The sequence below is a fragment of the Mustelus asterias genome, chromosome 4, assembly GCF_964213995.1.
Source record: "Mustelus asterias chromosome 4, sMusAst1.hap1.1, whole genome shotgun sequence".
In the NCBI taxonomy this organism is placed as follows: Eukaryota; Metazoa; Chordata; class Chondrichthyes; order Carcharhiniformes; family Triakidae; genus Mustelus; species Mustelus asterias.
In genome coordinates this window covers 66,045,155-66,062,939 of record NC_135804.1, presented here as the reverse complement: position 1 = coordinate 66,062,939, position 17,785 = coordinate 66,045,155, and the positions used below count along the sequence as shown (strand labels likewise).

The following is a 17,785-nucleotide window of genomic DNA, read 5'->3' as shown; positions in this document are numbered from 1 at the left end:
GCTCTGATCTGCTCTTGTAGCCACAATATTTTTATGGCTGGTCCTATTAAGTTTCTGGTCAATAGCAGCCCCCAGGATGTTAATGATAGATATTTCACTATGGTTATTCAGTTCAATAACAAAGGGAGGTGACTGCATTCTCTCTTGTTGGAGATGATCATTGAGTGGCACTTATGTGGTGTGAATGTTGCTTGCCACTTATGTTGGCCAGGACTTGCTGCATGTGGCCATAGACTGATTCAGTATCCAAGGAGCTAGGAATGGTAATGAACATTATACAATCAGCAGCAAACATCCCTACTTCTGACCTTATTATGGAAGGGAGGTCATGGATGAAGCAGCTGAAGATGGTTGGGCCTCAGACACTACCCCAAGGAATTCCTGCAAGTGACATCCTGTGACTGAGATGATTGACATCCAGCCACCATAACCATCTTCCTTTGTGCTCAGTAAGTGTCCAACTGGTGATGTGCCCATGACTCAATAATTCAGCTTTTCAATATATTTATAAAGGAACAGAAAACTATATGGGCGGAATTTTCCTGAATATTGGCAAAAGCCGCTATCGCGTGGGAAAAGTGGAGTTGAAGCTGACAGCACCAATGGTGGCTTCCTCTGCCATATCATCCAGGGCATAGTGCAAAAAACGTAAAGGAGCAGGTTCCAGGATGTCACTTAGTTTTATGAAGATTGGTGTGCCATTTTTAAAGGCTGCCCCAGTGCACAAAAGTTTATCTGGAACCCACCGCGCATTCCAACACCACCCCACCCCGACACTCCCCAGGCACGACCCTCTTCCCCCTGAGCAATGCACTCACCTGAGCCAATCTGTGAGGTCTACCCGCCAGGTGCACGCTTTGAGTGACCAGTTATAATTCACACCAATGTAAATTGATTTTCTTACAGGTTGGGGCTAATTCAGGCATAGAGGCACGATATTGAGATATAAATATGTGGAAATTATGTTCCCAAAGTTCAATAATTAGGAATCACATTATGTCAAGGGGAGGCAGGAGGTAGAGGGTGGGGACAATCACGTCACACCTTTACATCGGCATGAAATGCAAGATTTGGACATCTCGCAAGACTTTCCGCTCTCACCGCCGATCCTGCCTGATGAAAACGAAAAATTCCCCCATATCGAAGTTTGCTAACAACAGTGTAGGTGGGACCAATATACTTCAAAAAGAGTGTGAAAAATTAAGCAAGTGGGTAAAATTGTGGCAAATGGAACTCAATGTAAGGTCATTCACTGTGGATCTCAGATAGATGAATTAGAGTTTTTTTATATATTGTGAGAAACTAGGGACTGCACATTGTTTTATGTTTATTTATTCTTTCATGGGATGTGGAGTTGCTGGCAAGAGCAGCATTTGTTGCCACCCTGATTGCCCGTGCACTGAGACCAGTTCAGAGAGGAATTCAGAGACAACCACTTTGCTCTGAAATCACATGTAGACCAAACCAGGCAAGGGCTTCCTTCCCTAAACGATGTAAATGAACTAGATGGATTTTTACTACAATTGATGAGAGTTTCATGGTCATCATTACAGAGACTAGGGGCACGATCTTACCAGCTCGCCATGCCAATCGACGCCAGCGAGAATCACTGCTTGTCTCCACCAGTGGAGACCAGGCGTCAGTACGCCTGTAAGTGCTGGCAAGTGGGATTAGATGGGCAGGTCAGGGCCTATCGCTTGTTGGTACAGATCCGATGGGTTAAAGGGCCTCTTCTGCATTGTTGGATTCTGTGATTACCACGCCAGAAGGATCGGAGGCCATTGAAGCCTCGGCATGGTCGGATTGTTCCCATTAGGCAGTGCCAGCCTGGCAGTGTCCACCTGACACCCTGACACTGCCCACCTGGTACCTTGGAAGTGTCTGGTTGGGCACCATAAGTATGCCAGGAGCAGTGCCAGGAGCATGTGGCCTAAGTGGGGGGGTGGGGCCATGACTGGGGAGAGAGGTATGAACAATGACGAGGGGAGCTAATGAAGGGGGAGCTCTGCCAGGAGGGGCTATACGGGGGACTCTGCAAGGGGGGTGGGGGGGGGGGAGATATGCAAAGGGTGGGCTATGCATGGGGGGGGGGGGGGGGATGCAGGGAGTCCACTAGGGGACTCATCAGGAGGGTGATGCTGGCAACCCGTGATGTTATGGGGGAGAACACGCCACCAATGGTGGGGGAAGGATGGGGGGGGGGGGTTTCCAAGATCACTGACAGATCGGGGTGCCCTACACAATGACGCATGAGTACTCTGAAGCCAGCTTCACTGGCGTGCTTAGGCTCCGTTCTACCCCCCCACTCCCCCATCCCCCTCTAGTGCAAATCTCCCTGCTGTCAGAAAAACTCAGTAAGAAGTTTAACAACACCAGGTTAAAGTCCAACAGGTTTATTTGGTAGCAAAAGCCACACAAGCTTTCGAAGCTCTAAGCCCCTTCTTCAGGTGAGTGGGAATTCTGTTCACAAACAGAGTTTATAAAGACACAGACTCAATTTACATGAATAATGGTTGGAATGCGAATACTTACAACTAATCAAGTCTTTAAGAAACAAAACAATGGGAGTGGAGAGAGCATCAAGACAGGCTAAAAAGATGTGTATTGTCTCCAGACAAGACAGCCAGTGAAACTCTGCAGGTCCACGCAACTGTGGGCGTTACAAATAGTGTGACATGAACCCAATATCCCGGTTGAGGCCGTCCGCGTGTGTGCGGAACTTGGCTATCAGTTTCTGCTCAGCGACTCTGCGCTGTCGTGTGTCGCGAAGGCCGCCTTGGAGAACGCTTACCCGAATATCAGAGGCCGAATGCCCGTGACCGCTGAAGTGCTCCCCAACAGGAAGAGAACAGTCTTGCCTGGTGATTGTCGAGCGGTGTTCATTCATCCGTTGTCGCAGCGTCTGCATAGTTTCCCCAATGTACCATGCCTCGGGACATCCTTTCTTGCAGCGTATCAGGTAGACAACGTTGGCCGAGTTGCAAGAGTATGTACCGTGTACCTGGTGGATGGTGTTCTCACGTGAGATGATGGCATCTGTGTCGATGATCCGGCACGTCTTGCAGAGGTTGCTGTGGCAGGGTTGTGTGGTGTCTTGGTCACTGTTCTCCTGAAGGCTGGGTAGTTTGCTGCGGACAATGGTCTGTTTGAGGTTGTGCGGTTGTTTGAAGGCAAGAAGTGGGGGTGTGGGGATGGCCTTGGCGAGATGTTCGTCTTCATCAATGACATGTTGAAGGCTCCGGAGGAGATGCCATAGCTTCTCCGCTCCGGGGAAGTACTGGACAACGAAGGGTACTCTGTCCACTGTGTCCCGTGTTTGTCTTCTGAGGAGGTCGGTGCGGTTTTTTGCTGTGGCGCGTTGGAACTGTTGATCAATGAGTCTAGCGCCATATCCTGTTCTTATGAGGGCACCTTTCAGCGTCTGGAGGTGTCTGTTGCGATCCTCCTCATCCGAGCAGATCCTGTGTATACGGAGGGCTTGTCCGTAGGGGATGGCTTCTTTAACGTGTTTAGGGTGGAAGCTGGAGAAGTGGAGCATCGTGAGGTTATCCGTGGGCTTGCGGTACAGTGAGGTGCTGAGGTGACCGTCCTTAATGGAGATGCGTGTGTCCAAGAATGCAACCGATTCCGGAGAGTAGTCTATGGTGAGCCTGATGGTGGGATGGAACTTGTTGATGTCATCATAGAGTTGTTTCAGTGATTGTTCACCATGAGTCCAAAGGAAGAAAATGTCATCGATGTATCTAGTGTATAGCATCGGTTGAAGGTCCCGTGCGGTGAAGAAGTCTTGTTCGAACCTGTGCATGAAGATGTTGGCATATTGAGGTGCAAATTTGGTCCCCATGGCTGTTCCGTGTGTCTGGATGAAGAACTGGTTGTTGAAGGTGAAGATATTGTGGTCCAGGATGAAGCGGATGAGATGTAAAGTTGCATCTGGAAACTGGCAGTTGTTGGCGCTGAGCACTGAGGCCGTTGCAGCAATGCCATCGTCATGGGGGATGCTGGTGTAGAGTGCCGAGACATCCATTGTGACGAGGAGCGCTCCTGGTTCAACTGCTCCATGTGTGCCGAGTTTCTGTAGGAAGTCCGTCGTGTCGCGACAAAAGCTGGGGGTTCTTTGTACAATGGGTTTCAGGATGCCTTCGACATAGCCGGAGAGGTTCTCGCACAGGGTCCCATTGCCCGATACGATGGGACGGCCGGGTGTGTTTGCCTTGTGTATCTCTCGATAATCACCAGGCAAGACTGTTCTCTTCCTGTTGGGGAGCACTTCAGCGGTCACGGGCATTCGGCCTCTGATATTCGGGTAAGCGTTCTCCAAGGCGGCCTTCGCGACAAACGACAGCGCAGAGTCGCTGAGCAGAAACTGATAGCCAAGTTCCGCACACACGCGGACGGCCTCAACCGGGATATTGGGTTCATGTCACACTATTTGTAACGCCCACAGTTGCGTGGACCTGCAGAGTTTCACTGGCTGTCTTGTCTGGAGACAATACACATCTTTTTAGCCTGTCTTGATGCTCTCTCCATTCCCATTGTTTTGTTTCTTAAAGACTTGATTAGTTGTAAGTATTCGCATTCCAACCATTATTCATGTAAATTGAGTCTGTGTCTTTATAAACTCTGTTTGTGAACAGAATTCCCACTCACCTGAAGAAGGGGCTTAGAGCTTCGAAAGCTTGTGTGGCTTTTGCTACCAAATAAACCTGTTGGACTTTAACCTGGTGTTGTTAAACCTCTTACTGTGTTTACCCCAGTCCAACGCCAGCATCTCCACGTCAGAAAAACTGACAGATTGGGAGAAGATTGCAGTGCCAAACTCACCCAAAATACAGATGTGCAACACTCACATTTTCAGACTTTTATGTTTCAATTTTTTGGGAACATTGCACCCTAGATTTCAATTCTAGATTTATTCCACTAGCTGACATGATGGGTTTAGGTGTTCAAGTACAGAAAAGCTAGTCGCCTGATTGGAAAATTAATTAAAAGGGCTAGTGGAATATTGTATCTCTAGAAGATAGGAATACAAAGGGTTGGAAGTTATCTCAAGGCTGCAAAGAGTTCTGGTTTGACCCGATCATAATAGTGCATTCAATTCTGGGCATTGCATCGCAGAAAAGATATATTGTCCTTGGATGGGGTGCAGCACAAATTCATCAGATACTGGGGCTAAAAGAGTTAAGTTAGGAGGACAAATTTCATAGCACTAACCCTTGAATAAAGAAAATTGATTAGATTTGAGTTATTTAAGATGGCCAAAGGAATTAATAGGATAAATAGAAATGGTTTCTGCTTAAAATTAGAGCTAGGCTGTTCAGTCAGAGGGGAGGCTATGGTGCAGTAATATTGTCACTGGACTACTAATCCGGCGTACCCAGTACTGGGTTTGAATCTCACCTCTGAGGTGTGGCACGGTGACACTAATGGTTAGCACGACTGCCTCACAGAGCCCAGGTCGTTTCCTAGCTTAGGCCTCTGTCTGTGCGGAGTCTGCATGTTCTCCCCGGGATTTTCTCCAGGTGCTCCGGTATCCTCCAACAGTCCGAAAGATGTGTTGGTTAGATGCATTGGCCGTGCTAAATTCTCCCTCAATATACTTGAATAGGCATCGCAGTGTGGCAACTAGGGGATTTTCACAGTAACTTCACTGCAGTGTTAATGTAAACCTACTTGTGACACTAATAAATGAATACTATGGCTACTAGAGCAGGATACGCTGAAGTGAGTGACTCACCTCCTTACTCCCCAAAGCCTATCCACAAGATGGAATGCTCACCACTTGCCTGAATGAGTGCAGTTCCAACAATACTCAAGAAGCTTGACATCATGCAGACATAACCAACTGCCTGATTGACACCCCTTTTACTCCTAACTCCCTCCAAAATGGCAAATATTGGCAGCACCTACAAGATTCACTTCAACAACATGCCAAGTCTCTTTCAACAGTACCTTCCAAAACCACAACCTCTACCACCTAGAAGAATAAGGAATGCATCACATCGGAACACCCAGACCTGCAATTTCCCCTCCAAGTCATTCACCATCCAGACATGGAGCTATAAGGCTACCCCTTCAGTATTGCTGGGTCAATATCCTGGGGCTCCCTCTCTAACAGCTCTGTGGGTGCACCTACACTGCAGCATTTCAAGAAGGCAGCTCACCACCACCTTCTCAAGGGCAATTAGAGATGGGCAATAAATGTTGTTTTTCCCATGATGCCCACATCCCAAGAATAGATAATAATCACTTGTATTATCCACAACCAACAGAATCAACTGAACAGATCTGTTTTCCCTTCTGCTGCTGCTGCTGCAAAAATGCCTTCAAGTCAATTCAAAATTAGTTTAAATTCAGTCAATTACAGCAGAGACGCACCTGTAGGGTTTCAATTGACTGCTGGCTATTGGTCTCATGTATCAAGGGCAAATCAAAGTAGCTAATTAAAGCTAGTTAAAATGTTGGATCCAGAGCATTAAATCTAAAGAATGGCTCAATTTCTGGCAATTCTGCTCATAGAATCATAGAATCCCTACAGTGCAGAAGAAAGTTATTCGGCCCATCGAGTCTGCACCGACCACAATTCCACCCAGGCCCTATTCCCGTAACCCCACATATTTATCCCGCTAATCTCCCTGACCCTAGGGTCAATTTAGCATGGCCAATCAATCTAACCTACACATCTTTGGAGTGTGGGAAGAAACCAGAGCACCTGAAGGAAACCCACGCTGACACGGGGAGAATGTGCTAACTCCACCAGACAGTGACCCGAGACCAGAATTGAACCCGAGTCCCTGGCAGCAGCGCTAACCACTGTGCCACCGTGTCGCCCCTTTGAGATTCTGGTGAATAACTTACATCTCTCACAATCAATGTTTCTTGATTGTGCAGATTTATTGGATAATTTACAACTGGGCCTATCTTCTTGTGTGATTAAATGAACATGACCTCAATTTTGAAAATCTGGCAAATTGCACATATATTCGAGGCTCATTTTACCAATTCACCTGGAACAAAAACTTTATGCCATAAAGAATATTCAGAACCCCATTTTTTTCTTTATTCTTTCATGGTTTGTGGGTTTGCTGACAAGGCCATTATTTGTTGCCCATTCATAATTGCCCTTGAACTGAGTGGTTTACTGGGCCATTTCAGAGGCAGTCACATTGCTGTAGGTCTGGAGTCACATGTAGGCCAGACCAAGCTAGAATGGCAGATTTCCTACCCTCACGGACATTAGTGAACCACATGGGTTTTAATAACAGTTGATGATAATTGTCATGGTCACCATTACTGAGACTAATGTTACATTCCAGATTTATGAATTGAATTTAATGCTGCCTTGGTGGGAATAAAAAAAATCCTGCCAATAATTCATCGTACACCCCAATCACATCAGGACTGCGCACAACCTGCCTGTTGACATCATGAGGGTGATTCTCCCAAAAGTGCTGAATTGGCGAGAAAACTGATCCAGATCACAACTGTTTTTTCAGTGCAGCTTCAGACCCAAATCTCCACACTCTGTACATGCAAAGGTCACAGTCGCGAATATAATTAAATGCTCGGGGGCGGGGCCTATTCACACCAAAGAGCCATAAATCGGCAGGATGAGCAGGAACCCACGCATGCACACATCTCTGGGGGATCGCTGAAAAGACCTTCCAGCAGCCAGATCACTGCCATCCAACCCCCACAGACATCACTGGCCTCATCGCTGGTCCCACAACTCCCCCATAGACATCACTGCCCCCCCATACAGACATCACTGCCCCCCGCCCCCATACAGACATGGCTGCCCCCTCTCCCCATACAGACATGACTGTCACCCCCCTCCCCATACAGACATGACTGTCACCCCCCTCCCCATACAGACATGGCTGCCAGCTCCCTCCCCACACAGACATGGCTGCCCCCTCTCCGCATACAGACATGGCTGCCACCCCCTTCCCCCCTCCCCATACAGACATGGCTGCCACCTCCCTCCCCATACAGACATGGCTGCCACCTCCCTCCCCATACAGACATGGCTGCCACCCCCCTCCCCATACAGACATGGCTGCCACCTCCCTCCCCATACAGACATGGCTGCCACCTCCCTCCCCATACAGACATGGCTGCCACCCCCCTCCCCATACAGACATGGCTGCCCGCTCACCCCATGCTCTCATGGATCTGGATAACACAGGTACCCCATCCCTCCATCCTTTGAACACACTGACCTCACTGCTGCCCTGCAGAGAACTTAGGTTGTGCTGACATGCACAACCCCAGCTTGCGAGTATTCCTTCTCTTGAATGGGAGCACTGAGTATTACACTCCTCCTTGGACACAGAAGCTTATTGAATGGCAGCCAGTCAGCACTCCGAGGGATGCATAACACTCAATTGAAAGCAGCCTTCAAAATTTCTCACAAGGATTTGTTGCCAACAGGCCCTTGACTGGCCACAGTCACTGCACCTGCACTCCCCTAATAAGCCAGAGCTGTATATAAGCTGCAGGAATGGACACACAGCCAGTCATGCCACAAAGATATCTTCGAGGAGAGCAGCACCAAGATTCACTGAGGCTGACCAGGAGCGCCTGCTTGATGCCGTGCAGGAGAGGCGTGAGCGGATCTTCCCCAGCCAGCGCCCTCGTCCAAGGGTGCAGCCGCCACGGCATTGTGGGAGGAGGTGGCAGAAGCAGTGAATGCCAGGAGCCTGACGCCATGCTCTGGCCAGCAGTGTCGCAAAAAACTGTACAACCTTCTTCGATCAGCAAGGATGAGTGAACATCCCACTTGGACTACCGCACATGCTTGGCATGGATCTCAAACCATGCTTAGACACCTGAAGGGCATGCAACAAGTTACCCTTCCCCAGAAAGAAGCTAACCCCTTCCCCTCACCCCTCAACAAGCACCCTTCAATGGTGACCGTTTTCCACAAAACTGTCACGCATTGCACACCATGCACTTCAATATATTAATGCTTGCTAACCACCTTATATTCCCACAGGAGAAAAGAATACATAATATGCGGGGAACTGTACAGACTGATGGTGGTGTGCCTGACCTGTGGCAGCTGACCAGCGTTGAAGAGCGTGCCATGGAGCTGGCAGGGGGAGGTGGGTCTTCCCGAATGGTGACGGACAGCCAGGTCAGATTCCAGCATGCAAGTGAGCATAAGCATAGCCCTCAACCACGGTCCTCCTCGAAGTAAGTGTGATGCTGCGTAGAATGTTTTACCTCCTTTCCCCTAATGTGTGTTCTTTATTGCAGTTCTGAGCCCAGAGGAACCTGGCCCTTCGGGTGTTGGCGTCGCCCCTGCTGCAAACTGCCCACGACCCCTTGGACGACACCTCGGAGGGAGGCTTTGAGGAATCCTCCGAGGGCAGCACCACTGAAGCGGCACTGGCACATACCACACAACCCACCAACACAGAGACTATCACCACGGTGGATACCTTTAGTGTTGAGGCTTCTGGGTCACTGACTGGTGAGCACATCAGGTGGAGACAGGCACATCTGAGGGCTGAGGCACACGGAGGTCTGCTGGAGGCAAGGATTCAGATGTCCCCAAGTCAGCTGTCAGTTCTCAGGATTCATTCATCCCAAGGCTGGTGGAGATGCATCAGGAAACTTGGGGAGTTGTGGAAGGGCTGTCAATAACAACGATGTGACTGCAAGGCTGTTTAGCGGTGTCCAACAGAGTGCTGTTGCAGGATGGCGACACAGCGTGTGAACCAGGCCAACACTGCAAAGGTGGCGATCGCAGTAGAAAGTCTGGCTCAGGGTCTGTCCTCATGGGCAACAGGGTCCAGCCATCCTGGAGACACAACGGGCCACAAGCAAGGGTGTTGCCGGCATCGCGAAGGCAGAGCATTCCATGGCCATGGGTGTCACGTTTACTGAAGAGAAAGACAGTGGGCTCATGATTTGTTGGCCTCCGTTTTCTTTGGGCCTTCTTCTCGGCCTCCTGAATTTCTATTCCTGCTTGCTTTTCCTATTATCCTTACCTACATCTTCCAGAAGAAAGCTCTAGAGGGTAGCTCCAGAGGTGGGGATGTGGTGGGTGAGATTTTAATCTCCAGCAATAAGTTGGAGTTGGATTGAATATCAAAAGGTTAAAAATCTGAATTCCAAACCATCCCCATCATTTTGCTTTCATCAGAGATGGTATGAGGGAAATTGGATATTATAATGAGGCTGTCGACCTCTTCATCAACCACCATCTTAAATTTAATTTTGGAATGCCGAATTTTCTACATCTCAGAAAATACGATGGCTGAAGGGAGGTGAAGACTGCTGAATCCAGGTGGTAAGACCATTTCCATTACCAGCTGAACTCAGTTTACCTGCTTCAGCAAATCTTAGTGATTGGACCCCTCCCCCCCCCAAAACATTCCACAAAACCACCAATCTCCCCTTCCCGACTCTTCCAACTACCTCCATCCCATTTCGATCTCCAATCTTTTCTCTCACCTTTGGTCTACCTAACCTTTGATTTCCCCCTTTGAAGAAGAGTAATTCAAACTCGAAACGCCGGGGGAACTGTCTGGCCTCCCAGCTGTGTGTTTCTCAACGCTGGAGGCAGTGGGCTGTTCACTGGCATCAGGATTCTCTTGGTCCTGCTGCAGTCAATGGGATTTCCCACTGATGTCACCCCACACTGGCCGGAAACCCATGGGAGGGGGTGCGCTGCCAGTGGGACCAGAGAATTCACCCCCCCCCCCGCCCCACCGTTAACTCTGTTTCTCTCTCCACAGATGCTGCCAGACCTGCTGCAATTTTCCAGCATTTCTTCTTTTGTCTTTTAGACTTCCCGCATCCACAGAATTTTGCTTTTACTGTGATTTCCCCCCTTACTATGGTCTCCAATCTTGCCTCTAGCTTATGATCTCCCTCTGATCTTTCCTCCAGTCTCCGATCTTTGGTGTCTGACCATCGCTCAACCCAACCCAACCATTACCATGCTTTCCACCGCACTCCGCTCCTTTGGTGCCAAAGGCCTACCCAGCCAGCAGCCTCTCAATCTGGTTGCATTTGGCCAGGAGACACAAATAAGAAATTAGTGAACCATATCCTGGTGTTAAATTCAGCAGAACCCTACGGGGAACCCATTCCTTTGTACTTCATAATTTCAAAGCAACAACACCTCTGTTGGCCGGTGTGCTTGTTTGCTAACTCCATCCCGCTCCCACCTTCACCATTATAACAGAGACCGGATTGGGAGGAGTGGGGCTGGGGAGGGGGGAAGGAGGAGAGGGCTATCTGCCAACAAAGAGTAGTAGCCAACTGAGCCAGTTAAATCCTATTAAGGCTTATTGTTAGAGGCTGACTGGGATTTTCCAGGTTTCTCAAGGATTGAAGAAACAGTTCAGCAACAAAGAAGGGGAGCTCCTGACAGCAACCAGTGCTCTTGGCAAGCTTAGAAGCCTTTGCCACCTGCCTGGCATCAAGCACCCACAGGCCGCCTTGTGGAAGGGTTACTTCTCCACAACAGTAGCCCAGCTGTTATGGTGCACATTTTTGATGATATAGTGCCTCCATATTGGGGCACAATCTCATTTACCTGAAAACCAACCTGCTGTTCCCTCATGGAGGGAATGCTACTGGCTACCCACCATCCTTAAAAGGATAGCAAACTTGCTCTCTGTCAATTAACTGGCCAACTCAGAGAAAATCACAGCTGGATGACTGTTCTCCATACTGTGGGCTTCTGACACCCATTTGACACCAGGGTCATGAAGCCCGAGGAGAAAATCTTGCCCATAGTTTTCTTAATTTATTTTACACTATTCACCTTGGAATACATCCTAAAACCCCATTTATTTCCCCTGTAAATATCTCAGGTTGCCAGTGAACAATACAGTAGAAACTTTCTAGTCTCTTTTCAGCTTTACTTCTGGTGGGCACCCACTCATATATGACCTGAGTTTTTAGTGTAGAGTCAGTTTAGTATCTGTGTTAGTGCCCATAAAGATGGGATCTATAATTCCGGTGCAGGCCAACCAACTTAGGAAAGTGGTCGAAGGCAGCCACAGGGACTGCCAAGTACTGAGGTAGGTTGTTTAAAAGGTCCATCAGAGTGTTGCGGGACTTTGTCCCTGTTAAAATAAAAACAGAAAGGCTTTTCATGCCTCAGCTGTCACACTCCTCATGCACCGCCCTCTAACCCCACACACTCCCTACACCACCTTCATGCCCCAAGCCAAGCTATGACACTTCCATGTCCATTCATCCACGAGACACGTTATAGAATCAATGGACCCTACAGTGACAATAAGATATGTTAAAAAGCTTTCAAAAAGTTATTCATTCACTACTTATCACTATATTTACTACTTTGACTACAGCCCAATGAAATGTGTCAATTTAATGTTAAAGTTTCAGTTGCTGAACTGCAAACACTTGAAACCTCTTAATAGATCATAGAAGATCATAAAAACCCTACAGTACAGAAAGAGGCCATTCAGCCCATCGAGTCTGCACCGGCCACAATCCCACCCAGGCCCTACCCCCATATCCCTCCATATTTTACCCACTAATCCCTCTAATCTACACATCCCAGGACACTAAGGGGCAATTTTAGCATGGCCAATCAACCTAACCCACACATCTTTGGACTGTGGGAGGAAACCGGAGCACCCGGAGGACACGAGGAGAATGTGCAAACTCCACACAGACAGTGACCCAAGCCGGGAATCGAACCCAGGTCACTGGAGCTGTGAAGCAGCAGTGCTAACCACTGTGCCACCGTGCCGCCCTAATCTTGTGTTGGAGAGTTGATGCTGGCTCCATGGGCTGAATAGCCTCCTTCTGCATATTCTATGATGATTCTATAAATGTTTGTGTAAATAAACATTGTGAAATTGGCAGAAGATATCGAGAGCCAGAGCTGTCAATCAAGCAAAGTTTTCCCTGGAGCTTAAGAGTTTCAGTACTCTGATGGATTTCACGGCTCTGTTTTCAAATCCCTCCATGGCCTCAGCTCCCTATCTGTGAAATTTCCAACACCTCAATCTCGCCAAGATTCCTGCAGTGCTCCAAGTCTGGCCTCTACAGCATTCCTGATTTTAATCATTACGCCATTGGTGACCATGACTCCAGTTACAAAGGTCCTGAGTTTTATAAATCCATCCCGACCCACTACCTAGAATCCATAGAATCCCTACAGTGCGGAAGGCCATTCAGCCCATTGAATCTGCACCAATTCTCCAAAAGAGCATCTTAACCAGTGCCTGCAAAAGCAACATTTTCATTCCACGGGGTGGGTGCTAACTATAGTTGGTCCCACCAAGCCTGGAAAATGTTCGGGGGCAGCTACAGGGGCTGCCAAGTGCCAAGGTAGGCTTGTTAAAAGATCTGTCTCGGTGGCTGGGTCCGTCCCAGTTTCAGTAAAAACAGTCTAGCCCTAATCCCTCACATCGCCACACACTCCCCAAGATCCATCATCCATGCCAACTCGTGCCACCTCATGTCCCTCCACCAACCACCAATGGCCTCTCATTCACACCATGCTAACCTGTGCCCCATCACGCAACCCAGTGGTCCCTCAAACATCATGTCACCCCATGCAAGTCCACCCACCCTCAATGATCCCTCATAAGGCGGGGTGGCACGGTGGCACAGTGGTTAGCACTGCTGCCTCGCAGCGCCAGGAACCCGGGTTCAATTCCAGCCTCAGGTCACTGTGTGTGTGGAGTTTGCACATTCTCCCCGTGTCTGCGTGGGTTTCCTCCGGGTGCTCCGGTTTCCTCCCACAGTCCAAAGATGTGCGGGTTAGGTTGATTGGCCATGCTAAATTGCCCCTTAGTGTCAGGGGACTAGCAGGGTAAATATGAGGGGTTATGGGAATAGGACCTGGGTGGGATTGTGGTCAGTGCAGACTCAATGGGCCGAATGGCCTCCTTCTGCACTGTAGGGATTCTATGATTCTATGATGATGATTCGATGATAAGACCATAAGACATAGGAGCAGAACCACTTGGTCCATCGAGTCTGCTCTGCCACTCGATCATGGCTGATATTTTTCTCATCCCCATTCTCTTGCCATTTCCCCATAACCCCTGATACCCTTATTAATCAAGAACCTATCTATCTCTGTCTTAAAGACATCCAATGACCTGGCCTCCACAGCCCTTCCACAGATTCACCATGCTCTGGCTAACGAAATTCCTCTACATCTCTGTTTTAAAGGATTGTCCCTTTAGCCTGAGGTTGCACCCTCTGGTTCCAGCTTTCTACTAGTGGAAACATCCTCTCCACGTCCACTCTGTCTAGGCCTGTAAGTTTCCATAAGATGCCCCCTCATCCTTCTAAACTCCAACGAGTACAGACCCAGAGTCCTCAACTGTTCCTCATATGACAAGCTCTTCATTCCAGGGATCATTCTTGTGAACCTCCTCTGGACCCTTTCCAAGGCCAGCACATCCTTCCATAGATACGGAACTCAAAACAATCGTCCAAATGGGGTCTGACCAGAGCCTTATACAGCCATAGAAGTACATCCCTGCTCTTGTATTCTAGCCCTCGCGACATGAATGCTAACATTGCATTTGCCTTCCTAACTGCCGACTGAACCTGCACGTTAACCTTAAGAGAATCTTGAATAAGGATTCCCAAGTCTCTTTGTGCTTCTGATATCCTAAGCATTTCCCCATTTAGAAAAGAGTCTATGCCTCAATTCCTCCTTCCAAAGTGCATAACCTCATACTTTTCCACATTTTATTCCACCTGCCACTTCTTTGCCCACTCTCCTAACCTGTCCGAGTCCTTCTGCAGCCTCCTGTTTCCTCAATACTACCTGTCCCTCTACATATCTTTGTATCATCTGCAAACTTAGCAACAGTGCCTTCAGTTCCTTTTTCCAAATCAATAATGTATATTGTGAAAAGTTGTGGTCCCAGCACCGACCCGAGGCACACCACTAGTCACCCGCTGCCAGCCTGAAAAAGACCCCTTTATCCCCACTCTCTGCCTTCTTCCAGTCAGCCAATCCCCTGTCCATGCCATGATCTTACCTTTAACATAGAACATAGAACATTACAGCGCAGTACAGGCACTTCGGCCCTCGATGTTGCGCCAACCAGTGAAACCAATCTAAAGCCCATCTAATCTACACTATTCCAATATCATCCATATGTTTATCCAATAACCATTTGAATGTTCTTAATGTTGATGAGTCCACTACTGCTGCAGGCAGGGCATTCCACGCCCTTACTACTCTCTGAGTAAACCTACCTCGAACATCTGTCCTATATCTCTCATCCCTCAATTTAAAGCTACGTCCCCTCGTGTTAGCCATCACCATCCGAGGAAAAAGGCTCTCACTATCCACCCTATCTAATCCTCTGATCATCTTGTATACCTCTATTAATTCACCTCTTAACCTTCTTCTCTCTAACGAAAACTACCTCAAGTCCCTCAGCCTTTCCTCATACGATATTCCCACCATACCAGGCAACATCCTGGTAAATCTCCTCTGCACCCTTTCCAACACTTCCACATCTTTCCTATAATGTGGCGACCAGAACTGTACGCAATACTCCAAGTGCGGCCGCACCAGACTTTTGTACAGTTGCAGCATGACCTCCTGGCTCCAAAACTCAATCCCTCTACCAATAAAAGCTAACACACCGTACGCCTTCTTAACAACCCTATCAACCTGGGTGCCAACTTTCAGGGATCTATGCACATGGACACCCAGATCCCTCTGTTCATCCACACTACCAAATATCTTATCATTAGCCCAGTACTCTGTATTCCTGTTACTCCTTCCAAAGTGAATCACCTCACACTTTTCCGCATTAAACTCCATTTGCCACCTCTCAGCCCAGCTCTGCAGCTTATCTATGTCCCTCTCTAACCTGCCGCTTCCCTCCGCACTGTCTACAACTCCACCGACTTTAGCGTCATCCGCAAATTTATTAATCCATCCTTCCACGCCCTCATCCAGGTCATTTATAAAAATGACAAACAGCAGTGGCCCCAAAAAAGATCCTTGCGGTACACCACTAGTAACTGAACTCCAGGATGAACATTTCCCATCAACCACCACCCTTTGTTTTCTTACAGCTAGCCAATTCCTGATCCAAACCACTAAATCACCCTCAATCCCATGTGTCCGTATTTTCTGCAAAAGCTTACCATGGGGAACCTTATCAAACGCTTTGCTGAAATCCATATACACCACATCAACCGCTTTACCCTCATCCGCCTCTTTGGTCATCTTCTCAAAGAACTCAATAAGGTTTGTGAGGCACGACCTACCCTTCACAAAACCGTGCTGAATATCCCTAATCAAATTATTCCTTTCTAGGTGATTATAAATCCTATCTCTTATAATCCTTTCCAAAACTTTGCCCACAACAGAAGTAAGGTTCACCGGTCTATAATTACCAGGGTTGTCCCTACTCCCCTTCTTGAACAAGGGGACAACATTTGCTATCCTCCAGTCTTCTGGCACCGTTCCTGTAGACGATGACGACACAAAGATCAAAGCCAAAGGTTCTGCAATCTCCTCTCTAGCCTCCCAGAGAATCCTAGGATGAATCCCATCTGGCCCAGGGGACTTATCTATTTTTACCCTTTCCAGAATTGCTAACACCTCCTCCTTATGAACCTCAATCCCATCCAGTCCAACAGCCTGCATCTCAGTACTCCCCTCGACAACACTGTCCCTCTCCTGTGTGAATACTGACGAAAAATATTCATTTAGTGCCTCTCCTATCTCTTCAGACTCCACGCACACTTCCCACTACTGTCCTTGACTGGCCCTAATCTTACCCTCATTATTATTTTACTCCTGACATACTTATAGAAAGTTTTAGGGTTTTCCTTGATCCTACCTGCCAAAGACTTCTCATGTCCCCTCCAGGCTCTGCTTAACTCTTTCTTTAGGTCCTTCCTGGCTAACTTGTAACTCTCAAGTGCCCTAACTGAGCCTTCACGTCTCATCTTAACATAAGTCTCCTTCTTCCTCTTCACAAGAGATTCAACCTCCTTAGTAAACCACGGTTCCCTCACACGACTGCTTCCTCCCTGCCTGACAGGTACATATTTATCAAGGACGCGTAGTAGCTGTTCCTTGAACAACTTCCACATTACAATTGTGCCCATCCCCTGCAGTTTCCTTCCCCAACCTATGCCACCTAAATCTCGCCTAATCGCATCATAATTTCCTTTCCCCCAGCTATAACTCTTGCCCTTTGGTATATACCTATCCCTTTCCATTGCTAAAGTAAACGTAATCGAATTGTGGTCACTGTCACCAAAGTGCTCACCTACCTCCAAATCTAACATCTGGCCTGGTTCATTACCCAGTACCAAATCCAATGTGGCCTCGCCTCTTGTTGGTCTATCTACATACTGTGTCAGGAAGCCTTCCTGCACACATTGGACAAAAACTGACCCATCTAAAGTACTCGAACTATTGCTTTTCCAGTCAATATTTGTAAAGTTAAATTCCCCCAGAACAACTACCCTGTTACTTTCGCTCCTATCCAGAATCAGCTTTGCAATCTTTTCCTCTACATCTCTGGAACTTTTCGGAGGTCTATAAAAAACTCCCAACAGGGTGACCTCTCCTTTTCTGTTTCTAACCTCAGCCCAAACTACCTCAGTAGACGAGTCCTCATCAAATGTCCTTTCGGCCACCGTAATACTGTCCTTGACTAACAATGCCACGCCTCCCCCTCTTTTACCACCTTCCCTGCACTTACTGAAACATCTAAACCCTGGAACCTGTAACAACCATTCCTGTCCCTGCTCTATCCATGTCTCCGAGATGGCCACAACATCA

At 48.1% G+C, this 17,785-nt stretch overlaps 1 protein-coding gene across 1 annotated transcript in view; it reads right to left on the bottom strand.

Moving 5' to 3' along the window:
* Positions 1-17,785, bottom strand: part of LOC144493117 (hydrocephalus-inducing protein-like) — a 440,489-nt gene that overhangs the window by 223,459 nt on the left and 199,245 nt on the right. The gene's annotated exons all lie outside the window — the stretch shown is intronic.